Below are 24,764 nucleotides of genomic sequence, written 5' to 3' on the forward strand. Positions count from 1 at the left end.
CGGCGAAGACGGGGAGACGACGACAAACCCCCTCGAGAGGTGTCGACTGCTGCCGAAAGGATGAATTTGCTGCTCTTACTGCGAAATAAGGTTGTGTGCAGCGGTGGTGAAGATCGGCTCATCCAATGCGTCAAGCAGCTAGAAGAAGCATACCAGCACTGAGGAGTTTTTTTCTGCTAAGTAAAATTGCAGTGCCACAAAACCCAGCCGGTGAACGTCTTTTGTATGTTTTTTTAAATGCAGAGCATTTCAGTAACTCCCGATGTCACCCGCGTTGACGTCCGTAGTCGTAGTCCGCACCCCTCCCCGTACACTATACAAAACGAAATACTATCCGGTGCCTGGTTTCGATCCCTCGACCCTGCGGGCGGAACGCAATGTACATGGTGCTCTACCCACTGCGCCACAAAGCCGACACAGAATGGGAGGCTACGAACGCGCCTTATATCCTTGACTCATTCAAACTACGTCAAGAAGCTGCTGATACAACGCATTCACTACCAACAACTCCCCAAACACTAAACGTTAACGCAATACACCCACCCCCTATGCGACGCATTTACTCGAGTCCCCCTCGCGGGGAGATGGGCCCAATTTTTTTCTCTTTCAAATCTTCATGAAAAGCAAGCTTGGAAGCTGCTGTTGAAGAGCTGGTAAGTAGTAGCGCCTTTTTTGCAAAGAACGCGATATTTCATGGCAATTCCTGCAACTTTTCTTATCTTGAAAATCCGCTTATCTCGTAATATTTTCCGGTTTCTACTACTTGGAGTTAACGAGGTATTACTGTACTTTGCCGACATCGCCATCATCTGTGCACCCGGCCACGTTGACCTCCCGGGAGCTGCTGAACTCTGAGCTGCTGTAAGCCTTAGTAAGTTATAGTCCTCCAGGGAAGCTGTAAGGCAGAGGGAGCTAGGTGCAAGCATAAAAGAAAGGCCATTTCAAACCAGCATTCTTCTCGCCAAGAAATCCTTCTCACGTGCTCCGATCTCACCAACTACCATCGCAGTGCTGCACCTACCCGCACGAGGTGTACCTGCTGCCAAATAGAAATAATGGTACAACACACTCGTCACTAGAATCCAGCCATCCAGCCAGGACTAGGGCCTCCCGAGCTAAGGTCCTTCCACAATGGGCTCGTTTCCACATTACCTATTATCTAGGACCACTAGGACCAAACTCGCTGGTTTTTATAGAGTGGTCATCGTTTGTTTCCCTCCCTATCGGTGATTGTGCGTTTTTTTTAAGTGCGAATGCACTTCTTAAGCGAGCCTGAAGCGTCCGCCGCCGTCCGCATAGCAACAGCTGCGGGTGCGCGCGCTCCTCGAATTCCTTGGCAACGGGGGGAGATGGGCGCGCGCTGCCTGGCCGCTGACATGGCACATACCCACGTGGGGGACTGACCAGGAATCTTCTCGTCTTCCTTGGCAACGGGGGGAGATGGGCGCGCGCTGCCTGGCCGCTAACATGGCACATACTTACGTGGGGGATTGGCCAGGAATCGGGCGTGAGAAGGGCTAATGCACCCGCTTAAAGGAGTACTGACACGAAATTTCAAAGCTGAGATCCGCTCTAGCAATCAAGTACAACGACAACACAAATAGGTGTCTGTGCATGGCACATACCCACGTGGGGGATTGCCCTAGGAATTGGGCGTGAGAAGGGCTAATGCACCCGCTTAAAGGAGTACTGACACGAAATTTCAAAGCTGAGATCCGCTCTAGCAATCAAGTACAACGACAACACAAATAGGTGTCTGTGAATAAATGCATCTTTCTTTCTTTGTAGTTGTGTGTGTGTGTGTGATCTCTCTTTCGCGAACATTACCGAACCACGCCAATTCAACTCCTGCATTCGCACTTTCACATTCTTCCCCTCGGGGAAATGCGGGAATTTTTTTTTGTGTATTGCACTCGATCTACCCGTTCTTTACGTTCGGGTGAGAGGGAGAGAGAGAAATGCGTTCTTTATTGGAGACCTACACGAAAACGCTCTTGCTGTCTGCATCAGTGCTCGCCTGTGAGGGTGGGAGGGTCGTCATGGAGGGCAGATAGGATGGTGGGAGTGTCTTCAGTAGTTAATCAATACGCCCTTCGGACCCTCGTCGGCATAGACAAACGCGACTAGAGAGGCCCATGACAAAGTTAGCGTGGTGATGTCCCGCTTGCAATGTCGGTTTTGGGGCAGGGCCTCCCAGTGCTCTTCTTCTGTCAATATTAATCAGGATGTGGTCAAGTGTCGGACTAAGGATGAGTACTGGCCAGTGCTTTTCGTGCGCTTGCGGAGAGCGAGTTTGTGCAGCTTTTGGGGGTCCTCTAGTGGGTCGAGCGAATCCGCCCAAGTGCCAGGAGGAGGAGTTGGGAGTCTGTGTATATGTTCGTTGTCTGTATAATCTCCAGGCAGTTCCATATGTAGTGCTGGTTGTTAGGGTATCCGTGACCGCAGCGTGGGCAGCTCGGGTGGACAGGTTTATTTTCTATGCACTGGATGATACGCGGGGTGCGTAGGACACATGCTTGAGCTCGGAGGATACAACTTGTCTTCGATGGCGGCCAAGAGATGGAGGGAATGCAGTCTGTGTCCTTATCTATGCGCAGCTCAACCAACTTTTTGTGCCTGCTTTTCTTTCTTTGAAGCGGGTGGCGTAGCGGTCGTATTCATCCGGCAGCGCAACTGGAGGCTCAGATTCGCCGAAGAGTTTCGCGCGGACGTTGCTGATCCGCCACATTTCCTGGTAATCCTTGATGATCTGGGGTCCAGTGGAGTTCGACCGAAAGCTCCAGTTGGTAGGTTTAATGCACTTCGAGAATGTGGTGTGCGTGCGTGCGTGGATTTTTGCTGCGGCAGAAGAGGCGGATCGCATCCTTGCTGTCAGTCAGTATGAGCCCTTTCCGCCGTCCGCTGAAGTTCGCGACGGCATCTACTATGGCTAAAGCTTCGGCATGACCAGGATCATGAATTCCCAGGAAGCGACAACTACTTTGTCCGTTCCAGTAGTACTCAGCGGTAGCAATCATACCGTCAACTGATACGGCGGCATCGGTGTAGACTGGAGCGTAACCCTGGTCTATCTACTCGGCCACTAAATGTGGGGTGCCATGCACTATGTGGGCTTTGCGGTCATGGTCGTTTCTCACGCTCATGTGGTGGGGGATATGATGTACAAACAGTCCCGGCAGTTGCTCCCAGTGAGGGCGTTCTGTAATGTAGCCTTCTGGTTCCTGAATTTATATCCCAAGTGAACGGAGTATAGCTCGTCCCTGCCTAGAGGCGCGCCGCCGAGACTCTTGCACTTCTGTGTGGATGTCTATGCGGAGTGAGATTGGAGTGTGAAATTCCATTCATCGAATGTCGTGGATTGGGGTGTAATTTGGGAGTCCTCGGGCAACACGAATAGGTTTGCGCAGTTGTGTTTCTAATTTGTCTATCTGACTGCGGGTCAGCCGCATGTAAGGGGATGGTTACATTTTTATTTATTTATTTATTTATTTATTTATTTATTTATTTATTTATTTATTTATTTATTTATTTATTTATTTATTTATTTATTTATTTATTTATTTATTTATTTATTTATTTATTTATTTAGGTAGCTGCGTCGCCCTTACGGGCAATATTGTAGAGGGGAGAACAAGCACAGGAATACAGTACAGTTGATATAACAATGAAAATGGTTTCGGGTAAAAGGCTCTATGGTTGAAACAGCAGTGTTGATTTACACTGTCATAAATAAGGCATCTCATAGTAAATACAAAGCAAGAACGCAAAAAGAGAAGAGTGCTTTCGTTTACACAGGGCAATAAAAAAAACGAGAAGTACGGAAGGCATCAAAAATGTGCAGTAATGGTTAGTTCAACAAATGGTTAGTTCAGTAATGGCTAGTTCAACAAAAATTGTGCAATTTTCTAACGAAAGATGATGAAGGCGCAGCGACACTTTCCTCTAGCAAGCCATTCCACTCATGCGTGGTCCTAGGAAAAAAGGCGTATTTGAATGAGTTGATCCTGGACGCGTATTCACGCAGTTTTAAAGAATGGTCAGTACGGGGTGACACAAGGGTAGGTTGTCATATACAGTCTAGTCCACTTATAAGAATATCCAAGTGACAAGGAAATCCCATTGTTATAAAAAATAATTGTTATAATTGCAAGTTTGCTGTTCTCTTTCATTATGCCGACTAATGCCGAATTGGCCAAGCGACTCGAAGACCTAGAGGCGCACTTTCAAGAACGCTTGAACAAACTTGTTGAGAAACGTGTTGACGGCGTGAAAGAAAAGTTGCAGGACGCTGGACTGGATAACTGTACCCTACGTAACAAATTTACCGACATGGATGGTGGGTTAAGCATGCTTAACGGCATTGTCGAGAATACGCGTACCCAGCAGGCCGAGTTGGTAGCCTCAAACAAGGCTTTGCTGGCTGAAAATGAGGCTCTTAGAAAACAGATTTCCGAGATGGAACAATATTCCAGGATCAACAATGTTGAAATCAAAGGAGTGTCGTTTTGTAAGGATGAAGACTGTGTTGCCGTTGTGACTGCCATCGCTGAAAAGGCATCATGGCCTCTTTCTTCGGTGGAAGTCGACATTGCGCATTGTGTTGCCACTAAGTTTGGTCATCCAAACATCATTGCAAGGTTCTGCTCACGCGCCAAAAAAAAATGAATTTCTGGCGAAGGCTCGCAAGGCCTGGCTGGTCGTTGGCAGTTTTGGATTCACAGGAGAGAACAAGGAACCTATCTTCATTAATGAGCACCTAACACCCGACAACGAGAAGCTGTTTGCTCAGGCCTTAGCGCCCAAAAAAGAAAAGGGATGGCGCTTCCTCTGGACAAAGAACTGTCGAATCAACGCTCGCAAATCTGAGAACAGCCGGGTTCATAACACTGACTCTGTAGCTGACCTCTCTATTTTCACTTGAATCAAATCTTTTTTCTTGTGTTCATTCTTTCTAAACAGTCTCATCATGGCTTCATACTTTACACCGTCCGATATTGATTCATATCTTGAAACACTTTGCTCGTCTCTTGTGCATTTTATTGCACGTAGCTTACGAAAGCATTCTGACGAAATAACTACATTCCTAGCATGGCTCAATCACCATTTCTCGATCATATATATCAGGTGAAACTTGGCTCAATGAAGCTGATGGCAGCCTATAGTCGTTTTCATCTTATACAGCAGAATACTGCCACCGCAGCGGCAGCTGTCATGGTGGCGCAGCGGTTTTCATTTCCACTGAGTTACAATATTCCAGGCGTGAGACTTATCAATTAATCAAGTGAATTGCGAGTCTGTGTGGCTTGAGCTTGATGCGTCATTTCTCAATATTGATTCCAAAAACCTAATTATCGGGTGTATTTATCGCTCTCCTTCATCGTCAGTTTCGGATTTCTGCTTAGAATTAAACCAGGTTTTGCACACACTCTCACTGGAACGATAAAACATCGTTATTATGTGTGATTTCAACATTAATCTATTAGACATTAATAATTCTTCGCATGCTGCTTATACAGATACTTTGAATGGACATGGCATCGAATCACTTATATCTATACCGACTGTATGGTATATTACAGGACAGGACACCTTAATTGATCACGCATTGTCCAACCTTTTGGTTACTCCTGGATCTGGTGTCATTGAAGTTTAATTAACGGATCATTACCCAATATTTATGCGAATAGAGTGCAATGTCGAAAATCCGGATATGCGTGTTAACAGACATAAGATATAAAAGGCTTCCTTTCTTAACAAAATTGCTAATTCTGATTGGTGCCCTGTTACGGCACTGTTGTGACTTCCTCGCTCCTAGCAGAAGACACTTATCATCATCATTTCATGCTGCTTTTCACGAGCTGCCGCATGCTCTCGTGGCTGCGTCGGCTCGCTCCACTTCTTCTTCTAGTTCCATTAAAAGCCTCATACTATCACGACGTGTCGCTCCCCTTCCTGAGCATCGCGCCGCAGCTGGCGGACCCAGAGGTCCAACACATGGTGCCGAAACCCGGGACTTCTAGACGACGCCAAGCCCATCGACGCACGGAGTCGCGAAAGCCCAGAAAAAGACGCGGCGCCTGCGATCTTGGCGAGTTCCCAGCTGCGTGCGACCGAATGGAACGACAGCTTCGACGACGCCGCAGCCTACGGGCGCAACTTGATGGCCTTCTAACAGAAGCGGAAGGCCACATAAGTGGAAACAGAGAGGCGACGGCAGGAGCGGTGAGTGTACTGCTCGAACGAATTAATGCATTCTATGGCCAGATAGAGAAGTTGGACGAGGCGATTTTTGAAGAGACACCGGAGGACCTAGTAGACAGCGAGACGACAGACGCGGGACAATACCGCGACAAGGTTGTAAGCGCTACCGCGAACCTTCGTCTCAAGCTGCAAGAGTCCCGGTCTTCAACGCCACGTCCGACGACCGTCCACCCATCACCGACTGGCAAATGCAAGCTTCCTCAGCTAGAGCTCCTCAAATTTGACGGGAACCGCAGGTCGTGGCAGCGATTCTGGACACAGTTTTCGGCAGCCGTCCACAACAACGACGAGCTCAGCACGGCTGACAAGTTTAACTACTTGAGCAGCCTCGTGACCGGAGCAGCTGCATCAGCCATAGCCGGATTACAAGCTACCGATGGCTGTTACAAGGACGCCATCGAGATCCTGAAACAGCGCTTCGGAGATGACCGCATCATCGTGCAAGATCATCTGCGAGGCCTCCTGGACTTGAAGCCGGTGTCATCGTCATCCGACGTCCGACAACTGAGGCAACTTTACGATCGGGTCCAGGTGCACATTCGCAGCCTCAAGGCACTTGGCACGAGCTCCACGACATACTGCACCATGCTTCGGGAAATCCTGCTAAGGGTTCTACCGACAGACATGGTCCTGCGGTTCCATGAGGGGCTAAAGACGTCACGTTCCACAGTTGATGCTTCGTTAAACGAACTCGGCGACTCGACCGGTCAAACGGGCCAGCCCGACCAGGAGCTTCAATTGCTCTTGGAATTCTTCCAACATCAGCTCATGTGTCGGGAAGCCGTTGCTGAAAACACCGCACAGAAAATTCATCGCACCCCAGAAGATGGACGTAAAGCCAACCATCCGCGTGACCTCTCTACAACCTCTGCGCTGCAAGGCTCAGCGACCGACCCGCAGCGGTGCTTTTTTTGCCACTCTGGAAAGCACTCTGCCGATGCCTGCGATTCCAAGGAACTGAGCCTATCACACAAAAAGCAGATGCTCGCCAAAGCCGGAAGATGTTTCCGTTGCATCAAGAAGGGCCACATGGCTAAACAGTGCAGAAGCCAGCCTAAATGTGGCAAGTGCTCGAGGAGGCATGTAACGTCCGTGTGTGCCTCAGACAGCACTAAGAACGACGATGGCAACGTTACTTCGACCCCTGTCAACTTGGTCTCAAAGCAAGCGGGCTCAGTCGTGCTGCTGCAGACTCTCACAGCGAAAATAGCAGGCACGACAACATCCGGGCGCTACCGAGTTCTCTTCGATGGAGGAAGTCAGCGAAGCTTTATTACTGCGAATGCTGCTCAGAGACTGGGTTGCGAACCGCTTGAAGAGGAGACGCTTACCGTTGGCGTGTTTGGAGGTCAACACACACGGAAAACGATGAAGAAGGTGCGAGTTATCCTTTTCGCTGCAGACAACAAACGTCCAGTCAGCATCGAAGCCCTGGAAGTGGACACGATTTGCAGCGAAAGCATCCCTGTACCAGAAGAAAGAGTTCTAAGGGAGATGAATAATATGCACATCGATACGAAGGCTCTTTCGGTACAAGGAGTGGAGGATAAACAGATTGCGGTCCTCATTGGGTCAGATTATTATTGGGAGATAGTGACCGGTGCAGTGAGGCCTGTGCATGGAAAGTTGAAGGCCGTAGAGACCAAACTAGGATGGACTGTTCAAGGTCCACTGCCTGCTGCAGCCGACATCATTCAGTGTGCCAACGTTGTTGTTCTTCGAACATCTGTTGAAGATCAAGAGATCTCAAAACTTTTGACTCGGTTCTGGGACCTTGAAAGCATCGGAATCAAGGCCGAAGAAGAACGAGCGATGAGCAATGATTCAGTGCTGACGAATTTCGAAGACAACATCTCGAAGAAAGGCCAGCGATACGAAGTCGCGTTACCATGGAAGGAGAGGGTCGATCTGTGTGATAATTACGCTGTTGCAAACAAGCGTCTGCACAGTTTGATGAACAAGCTCAACAGAGACCCTGAGCTCCTAGAAAGATACGACTCGACTATTCGAGAATACCTCAAGGAGGGATCTGCGGAAAGAGTACCACCAACAAAAGGGCAGTCTTCAGAAAGACTATATTACATGCCGCATCGAGCTGTAATACGTGAGGACCGAACTACAACAAAAGTGCGCATCGTGTTCGACGCGTCGTCTCACGAATCGGGTGCGAAGTCGTTGAACGAGAACCTAGAAGCTGGCCCGAGTCTAATTCCCGACGTAGCAAGGCTATTACTCCGTTTCCGACGGTACAAAGTTGCCATGATTGCCGACATTGAAAAGGCGTTCCTCCAGATTGGCCTCCGGGAATCAGACAGAGATGCGCTTCGCTTCTTGTGGTTCAGGACATCACCGAAAGCAGGTCAGCCACTACCAGAACTAGACATCTGGAGAATGACTCGGGTGCCCTTTGGAGCCACTTCGAGTCCTTTCCTACTGGCAGCTACATTGAAGCACCATTTTCGCTCCGTAGAGAATCGGTTCCCAGTGACAGCTCGACTCCTACAAGACTCGATGTACATGGACGACCTCCTGATTGGAGCCGATACCACTGAAAACGCGATCCAGATGCATAGGGAAATATTGGAGATTTTCCGTGAAGCTTCCATGAATATTCGAAAATGGGCCAGCAACGACCCTGTTGTAGCTGCAGAGTTCGAACAAGGAATGACTTCGGCGGAAAAATCCCTTTGCTCGACCTCTGGGACTCTGAAAGTGTTGGGACTACATTGGAACAAGCAGTCGGACACCTTTTCTTTCAAACCGGAAGGAATCCTTCACTTCATCAAGGAGCATCAATGCACCAAACGGTTCGTGCTTCAGGCGGTGGCAAGGATCTACGATCCCCTGGGGTTTTTGTCGCCCTTTTTAGTGCGGGCTAAAATCTTCCTACAAGATCTATGGAAGGAAAACCTCGACTGGGATGACCCCTTACCACCCAACTTGTCTTCTGTCTGGCTGAAATGGAGCAAAGAGGTCGCCATGCTTCAGGATCTTCGGATTCCCAGGTTCCTAGCAGCCGGCGGTGAAGGCCCTTACCAGAAATCAGACCTTCACATTTTTTCGGACGCAAGTGGGTCGGCTTACGGGGCTGTAGCCTACCTCCGAACAGTCGACGCCAGCGGTGCCGTCACCACAATCTTACTGTTCGCGAAGACGAGAGTTGCGCCGTTAAAGAAGGTCACCCTAGCGATGTTGGAATTGATGTCGGCTTTGCTTGCGTCCCGCATGTACGACTACTTCGTCAAGAACTGTGACCTCGGCATTGTCGACACAACATTTTGGTCAGATTCCCAGATTACACTCTGCTGGATAAGCAAAGACCCCACCTCCTGGAAGGCGTTTGTGCGAAACCGCACGCAAGAAATCCACACGTTAACGGACAAAACGCGGTGGAGATTCTGTCCTGGTAAAGAGAACCCGGCGGATTTGCTCACACGAGGTTTGTCAGCGCACAGACTGAGCCGGTCACATTTATGGTGGCATGGACCTAGATGGCTTGCCAGTCCTTCAGATTTATGGCCGGAGTTTGGTGAGAAGATGGACATCGAAGACTCAAGCTTGGATGAAATTGAGACGCGACCACCAGAAGTTAATGCTTACGCTGTTAATACCAGACCGTCGGTGCCACCGCTTATTGAATGTGAACGGTTCAGCAGTCTCACAAAACTTCTACGTGTGACGGCATGGATCCTACGATATGTAAAGAAACTAAAGAAAGAAAGTGATAGAAGTGGGGACCTGTCTGCGGAAGAAGTTCAGCAAGCAGAGCGCTACTTGCTTCGCATCGAGCAAAGAACTCACTTCAGTGCTGAAGCAGATTGCGTCGCTACCTTGAAACCGTTTCCCGCACAAAGTCCCATCGGGCAGTTAAGACTGTTTTTCGACGACGACGGGTTACTTCGAGTCCAAGGAAGAGCAGAGAATGCTGACGACTCTTACTGCTCTCGACATCCTATCCTACTGCCGAAGGACTCTCACCTCGGGAAATTGATAATACATCATGCTCATGCAAAAGTCTTCCATGGAGGAGTCCGAGATACTCTGACACAAGTCCGGGAACGATTCTGGATTCTGAATGCGAGGCAGTCGGTGAAGAAGGCAATACGGCGGTGTGTCGTCTGTCAACGCCTCCAAGCTAAACCAGTCGAGCAAGTGTCACCTTCGCTGCCCAAAGACCGCTTTAAGCAAGCTTCTCCATTTCTGGTGACCGGGGTCGACTTTGCGGGACCCCTGTACATCAAATCGCATTGCCAGAAGCGCTCCTATGTCGCCCTTTTTACGTGCGCAGCAACAAGGGCAGTTCACTTGGAATTAGTGGCAGACATGACGACGGAAAGTTTCCTGTGCGCCCTGCGGAGGTTCATATCCAGACGTGGTCTCTGTCAAACTGTGTATAGTGATAATGCACGAACATTTGTCAAGACCTCCAAGGAACTTCAGAAGCTTTGGAGAACGATTAGAAACCCCGACGTGCTTGCCTTCTTCTCATCCTCAGCAATTGAATGGAAATTCATATGCCCGAGCGCTCCCTGGTGGGGTGGGTTTTACGAGAGGCTCGTACGGTCTGTAAAAACCTGTTTAAAGAAGATGCTTGGACGGCGGCTTGTAAATGAGACAGAGTTGTCCACGCTACTAACAGAAGTGGAGGCCGTCGTGAATTCGCGGCCTTTAACTTACGTTTTCAATGACGTTCAGGAACCATATCCTCTGTCTCCAGCAGACTTTCTCGTCGGAAGGCGACTGACAGCATTACCACCGTACGATCCAACAATCAACACCGACTCGACCACCGATCAACTAAAGAATCTTTGGCGCAAAAGAGAAGAAGATTTGCAAGCCTTCTGGTCACGTTGGTTAAAAGAGTACCTTAATGAGCTTCGGAATTTCTCATCCAACAAAGCTAAAAGGACAGATTAATTGAAGAAGGACCGTATTGTTCTACTAGGTGAACGACAGCGTCCAAGACAACTGTGGACTTTGGCGCGAATCGAAGAGTTGATCGCCGGACGAGACGGCATTGTCAGATCCTGCTATCTCCGTTTGCCCTGCCGCACTACCGTCAAGCGCCCCGTACAGCTACTCCACCCTTTGGAAGCCACCTAGCGTCATCTGTCGGCGGGGGAGACTGTTGTGACTTCCTCGCTCCTAGCAGAAGACACTTATCATCATCATTTCATGCTGCTTTTCACGAGCTGCCGCATGCTCTCGTGGCTGCGTCGGCTCGCTCCACTTCTTCTTCTAGTTCCATTAAAAGCCTCATACTATCACGACGTGTCGCTCCCCTTCCTGAGCATCGCGCCGCAGCTGGCGGACCCAGAGGTCCAACAGGCACAAAATGATCCTGAACTGGTTTTTGAAACATTTTTAACATAATTTTTAACGCTATTTCTGAGTCGACCACAATAACAATGAGCAAGAAAAGGTTTGCTTCACCTCAATGTCCATGGATGACCGATAGTTTTCTAAAATGCGTGCGCAGGAAAGATAATCTTTATAAAAAAACAAAAAAGAAGCCATTCAATTTGATCCTGCTGGCGCATTACAACTTCTATTCGAATATTTTGGGTAGGCTACTTAAAAACGCTGAGAAGAAATATTATGAAAAAGAAATCGACCGTTGTGGCAACGATTCAAGAAAACAGTGGCAAATAATTAACTAATTTTTAAATAAGGCATTGTCAAACCTCCCTATAACTGCAATTCAGGTTGGTGAGCAAATGTTAAAGAATCCGTCAGCCATTGTTAATGCCTTCGTAGCTTCCTTCTATCCTGATCAGCCATATTTTTTGCTTCCTACTGCCAACGCTTATCATCGTCTGCCACGCAGTTTCTTTCTGAGACCTGTTTCCCGAGATGAAGTGCGCATGACCATTCTCAGTCTAAAAAATACAGGTGCTGGCTTAGACAACCTATATTCTTCTCTTATAAAGCTTATGGCACATCTTATCAGTAACGCACTTTCTCACATAATAAACATAGTTTTCAAAACTGGCGTTTTTCCTAGTTTCTTCAAGATAGCCAAAATTATTCCTGTTTTGAAAAAGGGTAACAAGACATCATTTTAAAACTATCGCCTATTTGCTATTTTGTCGTTCTTCAGCAAACTTATTGAAAAGCTGTTTGTTAGTCATTTAACCTGCTATTTCTCAAAATTTTGTATTCTGTCATCTAATCAATTTGGCTTTCGTCCTGGTTACACTACTGAATTAGCTCTCGTTACTATAACTGATCATCTTAAAACAGCCATTCACGAAGTTAAATTTGCCGGTGCCCGGTTTATTGATTTTTTTAAGGCGTTCGATTCTTTATATCACGACATACTTTTTGCTAAATTAAATGCTTTAGGAGTGTGTTGAGGAAAGAAGAAGACGAGCTTGGGACTATCACCATCAGTGGTGGGAGAAGAAGAAGTGGAATAAAGGCGTTCTGAGCGGTGCCATGGCCCGGGGCCCAGTTCCTCAACATTTGGTGCCGAAACCCGGGAGACAACCAACGAGCAGACCTGACCTGATGCGGCGCAGTCTTCGAGGACGCTAGGCTGGGGTCTCCTGGCAGCTGCCCAATTCGGCGAGCCTCGTCATCGAAACCTGTCTGCCGCTCGTGCTCGTGCCTAGGACACCCGGTCGCCTGCGTTCGCGCCGTCTGCCATGGAGGAGCTTCGCCGCCACCGTGACACTGTGAGGGAAGCCGTCACAAGGGGCGTAGCTACCATTCAATTGCTACTGCAGGATCCCCTCTCGTCGACCTGCCAGATCCGTTCGCACCTGCACGCTGTCAACAGCAGCTACGAGGAGTTGAAGTCCCTAGATAAGCGCATATATGAGGAGACCATTGATTTGGATGACCTTGAGGCCGATTTATTCAATAGCTACGAGTACGACGAAAAGGTCGTCACGATCCGTACACTGGTGTGCTTCGCCAGACCCTCTGCTGTTCCTTCGCCACTTGCTGCTCGGAGCACCGGAGCGCCCAGCGATTACTCCGCCGTGATCCGGCACGGCAACACCGCGGCGCCCTCCGGTGACAGCGGGATGACCGCGGAGTCTGACAAGATGGCGAACGTTCCCGTGGCGTGTGAGCCGTGCGTTCCTGACCGTCGGAACGTCCTCACAGCTGCCGACGAGTCTGGCCCGCCAGAGAGACCAGCGGAGAGCACGACCGGCTTCACTGAGGCAAAACTGGGTGTACCCAGCCGCCCGCCCAGCGGTGACTGCGCCGTGGTCCAGGATGGCCACGGAACTGACCTCTCCAAGGACCCCATGACCACGATGAGCGGTGGTGCGGACCCGTCCAGCGTGATTTTCTCCGACGCTTCGGACATCGCTGCCGCTCGAGGGGGTTCCTTGCTGAGAGAGCACGTGGTCGTTAGGTGCCACAAGCGGGCGCCGTTCCCACTTGTACGACGATGGCCGTGTTGCTCCCGGCGCTGGCTTCTCCGTTGGCATCTCCACTGGCGTCAGCGCTTCCTGGTATTCCCGACTCTGACCGGCGCACCTGCCTTCCGATTTGGGCCGCGCGAACCGTCACGTGACCCTGGTTGCGGAGAGCTCGTGACCGGCAACCGGGCCGCTTCGACTGCCGCGCTTGGCGGCCCCATGGGAAGCTCCTGGAAGCCACACCATCCGCTGCCACGATCACCATTCCGGACGCACGGTTGCGCAGCTCATGATCAGGATCCGTGCAGCTCACGACAAGGAGTGATCACTGGTGTCCAGCTACCAGCCACGCCGCACTGTACTGGCGACGCACATGCCTGCAAGGGGTACAGGACTGCGCCCGTTAACCGAAGACTGGGCCGCAAGTACGTGGTATTTCCCTATGATCCTGGTGGCTACGGACGGCTAGGGGGTGACCAGACGGGACACAGAGTTCCCGGACATCGTTTCTGTGTTCTACGTTTGGTGAGCGCGCTCGCGGTTGGCTACTGCGTGGTCTCCCTGGCATTTCGGATGCCGTACGAATTCCCGTACGATCCTTGTGGCGGCGACGAACCGGGACGCGACAAGGACGGCGACAGAGAGACCGGGTATCATCTTGCTGCCAGCCATGACCAGAAGTACCTCATTGCTCCGTTGCCATCAGCCACACCAAGATCACCCAATTAGGATGATGAAGGGATGTTTGTAGGCAGGACCAAAAGAATCTGGCCGCCGCAAGCTGAGTAAGATGATAGTGACGGATCTGTTCCCGTGGTGCAATGGGATAAGGATGACTAGGCGACAGGTTATGAACCCCTTGGTCTACGTTTGCGTCCTGCCTCCCGTTTGCCGGCGCATCCTCATTGTGTCGGCGGACTCAGGGTGCAGGCATGTTCACGATGGTCTCTACAAGTACCTTTCCTTCCCTGTGACTCGTTCCGTTTCTCCCCTGCTGAAATTCGCAGTGCGCCTCTGACTGCCTTTTTCAGCCATCGTTCATGGGTACCTGCTTCTCTTGCGCTCTGCACACGAAGCTGCAGCGCCATCCGGACCCGAGGTGCAGATTGGCGACGTTGTGGTCATCCAGAACGACACCTCATCCCCAGTGCTGTGGCAACTAGGCCGAGTGTTGGAAACTTTTCCAGGCCGCGATGGAGTCGTACGGTCGCGTCGTCTGCGCGTCTCATCCGGACAAGAAATCAGACGTCCAGTTCAGCGCCTTTATATTCTTGAGGCTAACCTGCCAATGTCATCAGAATCGGCGGCGGGGGAGGGTGTTGAGGAATGAGGATGATAGCAATAAAGAGGCCGCTGCACGGGAATGGGGGCACGGGCCCAGCTCGCGCCTCCCGCTCGGGCAGTTCCGCGTGACGAGCCCATCGAACGGGCGACCGGCTGTCGGGCTCCTTTCTTACGTCGCGATCCGCGACATAAGAAACAGACATTGTGTGAGCCGTGCGTTCCTGACCGTCGGAACGTCCTCACAGCTGCCGACGAGTCTGGCCCGCCAGAGAGACCAGCGGAGAGCACGACCGGCTTCACTGAGGCAAAACTGGGTGTACCCAGCCGCCCGCCCAGCGGTGACTGCGCCGTGGTCCAGGATGGCCACGGAACTGACCTCTCCAAGGACCCCATGACCACGATGAGCGGTGATGCGGACCCGTCCAGCGTGATTTTCTCCGACGCTTCGGACATCGCTGCCGCTCGAGGGGGTTCCTTGCTGAGAGAGCACGTGGTCGTTAGGTGCCACAAGCGGGCGCCGTTCCCACTTGTACGACGATGGCCGTGTTGCTCCCGGCGCTGGCTTCTCCGTTGGCATCTCCACTGGCGTCAGCGCTTCCTGGTATCCCCGACTCTGACCGGCGCACCTGCCTTCCGATTTGGGCCGCGCGAACCGTCACGTGACCCTGGTTGCGGAGAGCTCGTGACCGGCAACCGGGCCGCTTCGACTGCCGCGCTTGGCGGCCCCATGAGAAGCTCCTGGAAGCCGCACCATCCGCTGCCACGATCATCGTTCCTGAGGCATGGGGGAGCAGTTCGCAATCACGATCTGTGCACACGACGACTGGTCAACCGTAAGCAGCTACCAGCCGTGCCACCCGGCAAAGGCTACGCAAGTGCCTGCCACGGGCACGAGACTGAGCTCGTCAGTCTGAGGCAACAGCCCGAGCAGAGCGAATTCCCTTATGACCCTGGTGGCTACGGCGGGCCAAGAGGAGACCAGGCAGGAGGCACCGGACATCGCTCTTGTCGTCTACGGTTGGTGAGCGAGTTCGTGGTTCCGGGCTACTGCGTGGTCGCCTTGGCGTTTCTACTGCCGTACGAGTTCCCCTACGATCCTGGCGGCAACGGCGGACCGGAAGGCGACAAGGACGGTGAACGAAACACCTGGAGCCAGCGCGCTGCCAGTCATGACCAGGAGGTGGGAGCGGCTCATGAGGATCACAAAAGAAACGCTCCGAAGGGCTCTTGGTCATAGTCGACTGTCCCCGGAAGAGATCGAGATGGTCCTCTGCGAAGTAGAGGTGGCCGTCAACAGCCGCCCGTTGACGCCGTTAGCAGGAGATGCTGAAGAGCACTCTCCTCTGACGCCGGCTCACTTCCTAATTGGCAGGCGCACAACCTCTGTGCCACAAAGCTGGGACTGCACGAGCCGACTTCCGCCAGCGGAGATCTACAACGTCGAGCACGACATCGACGGGCAATCATGTCGCACCTGTGGCGCCGTTGGCGCCGAGAATACCTGCTTCTCTTGCGCTCTGCACACGAAGCTGCAGCGCCATCCGGACCCGAGGTGCAGATTGGCGACGTTGTGGTCATCCAGAACGACACCTCATCCCCAGTGCTGTGGCAACTAGGCCGAGTGTTGGAAACTTTTCCAGGCCGCGATGGGGTCGTACGGTCGCGTCGTCTGCGCGTCTCATCCGGACAAGAAATCAGACGTCCAGTTCAGCGCCTTTATATTCTTGAGGCTAAGCCGCCAATGTCATCAGAATCGGCGGCGGGGGAGGGTGTTGAGGAATGAGGATGATAGCAATAAAGAGGCCGCTGCACGGGAATGGGGGCACGGGCCCAGCTCGCGCCTCCCGCTCGGGCAGTTCTGCGTGACGAGCCAATCGAAAGGGCGACCGGCTGTCTGGCTCCTTTCTTACGTCGCGATCCGCGACAGAGTATGTGGTCCAGCACTTTCCCTAATACGCAATCACTTACGTGATCGAAAGCACTTGGTCTCTATGTCTGATACTCATTCTTGTACTAGACAAACCAACATTGGAGTATCACAAGGTTGAATTTTGGGACCCATTTTATTTCTTGCATACATTATTGACCTTCCAAACCAAATGAAACATCGTAGTTGTATTTTGTACACTGATGACACGACAATTTATTCTTCTAACACATGTTTGGATTCCCTAATTTCTCACCTCAATGCTGATGCCGCTAAAGTCGTTAAATGGTGCAGTGATAATCTGCTAAATATTAATGGTACTAAATCACACTTCGTGATTTTTTCATCCCCGCTTAAAATTACTGTTCTGGGAAAGCCTTCCGTAAGCCTTGGGCCATATTTGCTTCATGCTACAGACCATGGCACATTTATCGGCGTTTGAAATTCACCACAGGCATTTCAAATTCACCAGTCACATATCTTTATTAACCCGTAAAACGGCCTATGGCCTGAGAATACTAATTAGAGTCTGTCCCTATATCTCATATTGCATTTCTTCTTGGGGCAGCACATATCAAACTCACTTGACACCTTTACAGCACACACAAAACCAAGCTTTAGGAATAATCACTTACAGCCATTTTACGTGTGATGCGTTAACACTACTCCGCAGGTTTAATATTTTGTCAATTGGTGATTTAAATAAATATTCTCTTTGCGTCCTAACTTATAAATTCTGTCAAGGAAACTTACCCATTTCGTTAATATCTAAAGATCAAACCCGCATTTTGATGGCACTCGATTATCACACCACAACAATTACCTTTTACCAAAATGTAGGATTAAATCCGGCAAACTAACTGCGAACTTTTTGGCGACTTCATTCTGGAATTCAATACCCCCAACCAATAAATCATCTCCTTCAATTCATTCTTTTAAGAGGCAGCTTCGCCGTATCATTTTGGCATAATGATTGTTATTATGGACTTGTATATGTGGTATGTAGATGAATGTATGTAGATAATACTTTTGATTTTTAGTAACAATATTTGGCTTGATTGTGTAATCATGTTCGTGTTTTTTTAGGATTGTTACTGCTGTTAACCGCGTTAGGTGTACTTTTCGTTCATACTTGTTGGTGGGAGGTCCATCCCCAGTCTATGACTATGGGACATCCTAGAGTTATTTATGCGCTGTACCATTTCAACTGAAACAATAAACTGAACCTGAAACTGAAACTGAAGCAGGTTGCGAAATAAAAAGACGGAACAGAGCTCAAAACATTTTGTTCGCATGCGAGCAATGTTGTACTACTACTAATTTGCGCAAAAGAAGCCACATTCGGTCACCTTTGTTTTCCGCGTGTGAAGCTAGTGCAGATCTTGTCCAAGAGCATCTCTAGGTGCTTCACCTACCTGAGGTAAATATCCTTGGCGGAAACAAAGTCCGCGAGGGGCTGTGTCACGCATTGGGCCTCCTACGAAGACACTACCTGAGTAGGCTGCGCAACCGCGTCAATCACTGTTGCAATGCTGGTGCACAATATAACCGGATTCAATCCTTATATCCGATATCGTGGCACTGGAGCATTGCAATAAGCGGTTTATTTTACCATAGCAAGAATACAAAAGTTGACGGCGCCATAGCTGTTCATCGTTATATCCGATATATTGGGATAAACGGTATCGTTATAAGTGGACTCGACTGTATATTGTTCCTTGTCGATGCCTGTTCTGTTCATGAATATGCTGTAAAATAGGGACAGTCTCAGCTATTTTCGCCGGTCTGCTAGCAGAGGCCATTGTAATCTTGAACGAATGTCGGCTGATCTTACGGTGAAGTTATAATAGCTTGCCGGGAAGCGTGCTACTCGTGCCTGTATACGCTGTAGATCTTCTATGTTTGATTTTGTTGAGTAGTCCGACGCACTGCAGGTATATTCTAATATGGGACGCACATTGGACATGTATAGTGTTTCTTTCAGCTTAGTTGATGCCTGTCTGAAATTGCGCCTCAAAAACTTACCACGCGACTAGCCTTTAAAGGGGTCCTGAAATGCCTTCCGCCGATGCATGGATGTACATGTAACCAAATAAAGCAATGTATTAGCAATCTCCTCCTGCAAGAGTTTTGTTAAAGCGATGAGTATTAGCTGAGAAATCGTAAATCGAAAACCGCGCATTATCGTCGCGCCGTGTTTCCTCCTCCTTTCAACTGTTTCTTCTCTGTTGGCCTCCCCTCCCATGATGCTTCGCTCCTCAGCGGTGACGTACTTCCGCTATTGCGCTCCCACAGACTGCCGTCTGCTACGGGCCAGCTCTTTCGGCTTTTTCGTCTTTGTTGACACCATGGACACTCCTCTAAAGGCTGGAAAAGCGAACGAAAGACCTGGCCGCATGTGTGCGGCCTGGCCTTGCCCTTTCGCGGTGTACGTAGCTGCAGTTGGTATCGGCGGCGAACTCGCAGCCGCGCAGGGAGAATCGTGCGCTCGTTCCCTTTGGTGCACCGCGCACTGTTTATCCAAAAAGCGCGGTCTCAGATGTGGGCCAGCTGGTGCCGGGTCTTATTTTGCGGCGGTTGTAATTCCTACTACCGGCGGCATGTGAAAAAAAGACATTTTAAACCGACACAGAACCCGTGCACAAAACGCGCCGGATCGGATTGCTTTATCAGTGGCGATGAACGGGAAGGCGCAGCGCAAACCAACGCCGCACTCGAGCAGCGAGCATCCGTGTTCTGCCAAGCTGCACCGGTGTGTTGCATTCAATACTGATGGGAAAGCGTTGTTTGAACTTGTTTTGATAGTCGTAAAATGTTCAGGCACTCCGGCACTCCGCTAGCAGATCAGCCGCCCAGTCATTTCGGAAAACATTTAACAGATGGCGCCGTATGCATTAGCATGTCGCAACGCAAAACTGATGAGACGTTCTACCGGTTCTACTAAAACTCCCCTCGCGATGTTTACGTAGCGGGACGCAAAAATTTAGCGTTTAGCGTATGCAAAGGCACAAACGCTGTACTAAAACTCTCTATTAGCAGCAAAATAGCGTGCGTACGTGAGGCTGCTTGCGTTTACAAAGCTGCACGCCGAGCGCTTACGTTTCAAACCTAGTGACATCGTTTAAATACACTCGCAAGCACAGTGTAACGTAGTCACATATCAACCGTATGCTCAGGCGACAAGCAAGAGCTTATTTTATGTGGGACGGAGATTGCGCATAAAGGCCCGTTCGCACTTGCGACGAAAGCGAGCGAAAGCGATGGGAATTTCGTCGCTTTGTCGCGCGACGATCGTGTTTGTCGAATTGTCGGGAGAAATTTTCGTCGCGCGACAGAATTCCCGTCGCTTTCGCTCGCTTTCGTCGCAAGCGGGATTGGAAAGTTCTGCCCCTGCCGTCTGCTACGCAGCGCGGAGGCAACCGCGCGATCTGCTCGGGCCGGACGAACGCGCACACTCCCGCACGGCAGTGCCCCAAGCGGCAGCCGGCCGCGTACATCGCTCCCGGCGCCCGCCTGGGGCCCGCCCTCGGCACACTAGCAACACTAGCCAGTATATTTCAGGCACAATAATGGAGGAAAGATCTTTTGCTTCCGATGAACCAAGTTCTTTGCCCCTGTGTTTTTAAATACGTGAAGTGGTTAGCACGTCGCCCTCAGGCAGCTCTGTATCGTCGTAGCATCGCTGACTGTCCGAACGAAGCTTGCAGCTAAGCCAATGCAGCGACCGAAGCTGTGTGTGTGTGTGCATCGCCTCCTGTGTGTAGCGTTCGTTTCGTGATGAAATGCGACGTTGTACTTCTGCGGGTGGATAGTGCTTCCCATGGTCTGGATTATCTTTCTCGAACGACGAACGACTCAACCTCGCATGGGGTATGTGTAGTGTGCCTGGCTAAAAGCCTTCTCGCTTGCGTGCCAGAGTTCAGTGACTTGCTGTTCGTCCCCGCAAACAAGGCGCGAGGTGAGTGCCGAATTTACGACGGGCAGGAGGAAGCAACCGATCGTCTGTCAATCGCGGTTCAGACTTGCATCACGTTGTGTTCGTTCGAAACGCATCTCTGGTTTGTTTTGAAGTTGAATAAAATGTATCCGTCAAACCCGGGCATTCGGCTCAGGGCGTTATCTGCGATTGCACGAAAGAAGTGCCACGGGGCTTCAACGCTTTCTTTAGGGAACGTACTCTGGTAAGAGAATATCCATGTCGTGTTATGGCCGTGTTGCATTCAATACGAACGGTTAAGCGTTTGTTTACACTTGTTTCGTTTGTCGTAAAATGTCCAAGCACTCCACTCCGCTGGCAGATCAGCCGGCGAGCCGACGCTGAGCAGACGACTCATTTCTTTGCCGGAAGTGCGTGAAAAAGCCGCCCAATAGCAGGATGTCTAGCTCATGACGAACATATGGGAATCGATGATGTAGACATGTGAAGATGGCGGCGTCCAAAAACACGAAGGGAAGGGTGAGAAAAAAGCGACAAACTTTGCAACAAAAGTGTGAGCTTTCCGTTGCGCGTAAAAGAGTAATACTTGGCACAGCTGACGTTGACGACCCAATCTAACGATTGCGCTAGTTCATTTAGTGTGCTCAAAATGCCTTTCAGGGCCCCTTTAATGCTACGTAATGAATATGAGCATTCCAAGACAGGTTACCAGAAAAAATTATCCCTAGATATTTATATTCTGTTGCAACAGGTAAGGTAGCTGCGACCATGATGTAATTTGAAATCAGAGGCTGTTTTTTTCTTCGTAAATCTCACCAATTTACACTTGACAGATTTAATGCCATTATCCACGAATCACACCAAGAGACTACAGAGTTCAGGTTATTCTGCAATTGAACGGTGTCCGCTTCACGGGTAATGTTACCATAAATGCAGCAATCGTACAATCGAACAAGGCTAGAGATATTGTCCGAGAAATCATTTATAAAAACGAGAAAAAGCACCGGCTTAAAACAGACCCTTCCAGCACTTCTGACAATACACCAACACTTGATGAGCACACACCATCAATAATCCCGCACTGCTGTCTCTCAAAAAGGCACGCTTCGATCCCCATCAGAAGTGCATTGGGTATGCCAAGACAACGAAAATTTAACAACAACACATGCGACAAGGAATCAAATGCCTTCTTAAAATCCATAAATATGCAGTAAACCTGGAGGCCTCTATTGATAGAAGCAGCAGTGTCGTGCGTAAACTCGATCAGTTGTGTATCGCACAAAAAACCCACCCTGAAACCGTGTTGCAATGGGAAAAGAAGTTATTACTTTGTATATGGTTCATTAAGTTTGTGTAAATATGTTCGAGTGTCTTGCTGCACACGCTTTTCAAAGAAACAGGCCTGTAGTGACACTTTTTTGTTTTGCCCCGCTTTTATTCACTAGAGTCACGTGGGCATTTTTCTAATCACCTGGTAAAACGCATTGTTCAAGCAACATTCTTTACTCGAGTGTTAAAAAAGGGCCGATAGACACTGCGCAGTTTTTTTTTCAAGACGAAGGGGGATATACAATCAGGGCCAGGAGCGGAGTGAACATTTATTTTTTCCAACAAGAGGACGACGCCGCGTTTAAAATTTCTATCTCGTTCATTTTCGGGAGCGCGCTAACCAACGCCGCCTGTATTAACATTGCCTGACGCGTCGCGCGCTTTTCAATGGGAAGAGTAGGGACGCTTAGTTCAGGCACTAATCCGCTATGTGGCGCGTGCCGGCGTACATCTCGCCTTACGTCACTGCTCGCGAGTCGCGAACGCTGCACCCACTTCTACGACGTGTGTCTGTCAGCTTGCCTGTTGGGCTTCAAGGGCCGTTTCGCTTACATCTTAGCCGCGACGGGGCGCTAGTTCTGTGGCGCACTGGGGATCTCGTTCAACCTGTCGCTCGCAACATACTTGCTGCATTTTTCCAAAGATAAAGACGGAGACGGACTGAAACGGTCTAAGAACATACTGATTGTCGGGTAGACATATAGCTAACAGAAAAACGATATTTTCGGATGGGGCAGCCATTATTTTACCGATATTTTTTGTTCTGGAGCATTTAGAGAAGAAAAAATTGCGTGCACGTTTTTTGTTCAGGCGCTCACTTCTACGATTACTTTCCAATAATATCACGTGCTTGTAAACTTCAGAAAATTATAGGAAACAAAAGGATAAGCAGCTGGGATCCCGCCACGCTGTCCGGGCGCTTCCACAGTACAGTCCTCAATTTTAGAAGTGCGTACCGATGCGGAGTGCGAACAGCGGGGTCAAAATAATACCTAAATGCGGAGGGGATAGAGGTGGGATGCCCCACTCAGAAAATTTCAGGGCCTGTGATCCGAGTAGATAAGCGCGCAAAGCCGGCATCAGCCTGCGGCAGCGCAAGGGATTTTGCTTCGTGACAAATGAAGTTTTATCAGTGACAGACCAAGACAGACAGGCATGGTAAAAACAAGAAGGCGTAGGAGTGCCGCCTCGGGAACGCTAAACAAACTTTCCACTATTTTGCATAGTTTCCGAGAAGCGGCGCTGGCTGGCGGACACGAAAGCGCGCTGGAAGGCTACGGAGCGGGGAAGGGTAGGAGAGAGCAACAGGAGAGTGGCTGTTTGGCCATTTTTCGCTCACGCGTTAGGCAATGTTTATACAGGCGGCGTTGCGCTAACATTCTGGCATACACTACGTGTGTTAACTGGCTGCGAGAACACACACTGAAAGTTTGTATTAAAACCATTTCTTTCACATGATGTACCCCCCATCAATTGAAAATTTTCTTAACATGTAAACTTTCAGCTGTGTTGTGTTCTCCCCATTTCAGTTGCTTGTTGTACGGCGTTATAAATGGTCGTCTTTTTTTTCCAGTTCTTCATCTTTTTCATGCATGCCTTGTATGCCAAACCTCGGCTTTACTATACCCTTGCTTTTTTCCCTTGCGCTGCTTTTAATAGTTATTCTTTACTTTTTTGCTTGCAATGGTAATGTGTATCAGAATATTGTATCTGTACCCCACTCCTGCTTGGGCCTCAAGAAGGCCTGCAATATTTTGTAAATAAATAAATAAATCAGCTTTGGCGTCCGTGTTCGACTCGTAATTTACCCCGTCAATGATGACAGGAATACTGGATCTAGAATTACTTTTATTTTTCACGTATTTCCACACTGTCTTAGGGTTCCTTTAGGTTTCTCCCCTACTCAGTTTTCAAGGTGTTGTGCTGCTGAGCACGAGGACGCGGGTTCGATACCTGGTCGCGGCGGTTGTTTTTGTGCTGGAGGCGAAAAGCAAATACGCCGGTGTCTACCAAAATTCGGCGAACGGTAAAGATCCCCAGGTAGGCAAAATTAATTCGGAGCCCACCACTACGGCACGCCTCATCGCCTGCGTTGCGTCGGCGCGTTAAAGAGATACTGAAGTGATTTGTAAACATTGCGGGATAACTAGAGCAAATTATATTCTGGAGTCCATAGGCCATGTTTTGACCACTCCGAGCGCGTTTACACGAATTTATTTAATAGAAAAATCAATTCGAAAAAGCTGTCCTGCTCTATGCACCCTGGCCCATTTTATGTAGCGTTTTCGTGTGACGTCAGGGGGAGATGAGCTCACAATTGTCTGTGCTACTGCACGGCTCACCGACCCCCGACAGAGTCGGCCCAGAGTTTACTGCGCCGGCCACCGACGGGTCGTCGCAATTCGCTCGCTCAGATGAAACTAAGCCACAACACGTTTTTAAACGAAAGAATGTGCCTTTCCTCACTTTGTTAGTTTGTACGCTGTATCAAGCTCCGAGACCCGGTCGCTCCACACAAGCGCTGCTCAAGTGCACATGCGATGATTCGCTGACTGGTACGATAGTAGGAAAACCTAAGGCCACTTGAAGGCGGGAGAAGAGTGAGCGAAGTCAATATAGGTAGTAACGAAATCAAATCAATTGAAACGTT

The sequence above is a fragment of the Haemaphysalis longicornis genome, unplaced genomic scaffold, assembly GCF_048455015.1.
Source record: "Haemaphysalis longicornis isolate Haplotype H1 unplaced genomic scaffold, Haemaphysalis longicornis Haplotype H1 scaffold_60, whole genome shotgun sequence".
NCBI classification, from domain to species: domain Eukaryota; kingdom Metazoa; phylum Arthropoda; class Arachnida; order Ixodida; family Ixodidae; genus Haemaphysalis; species Haemaphysalis longicornis.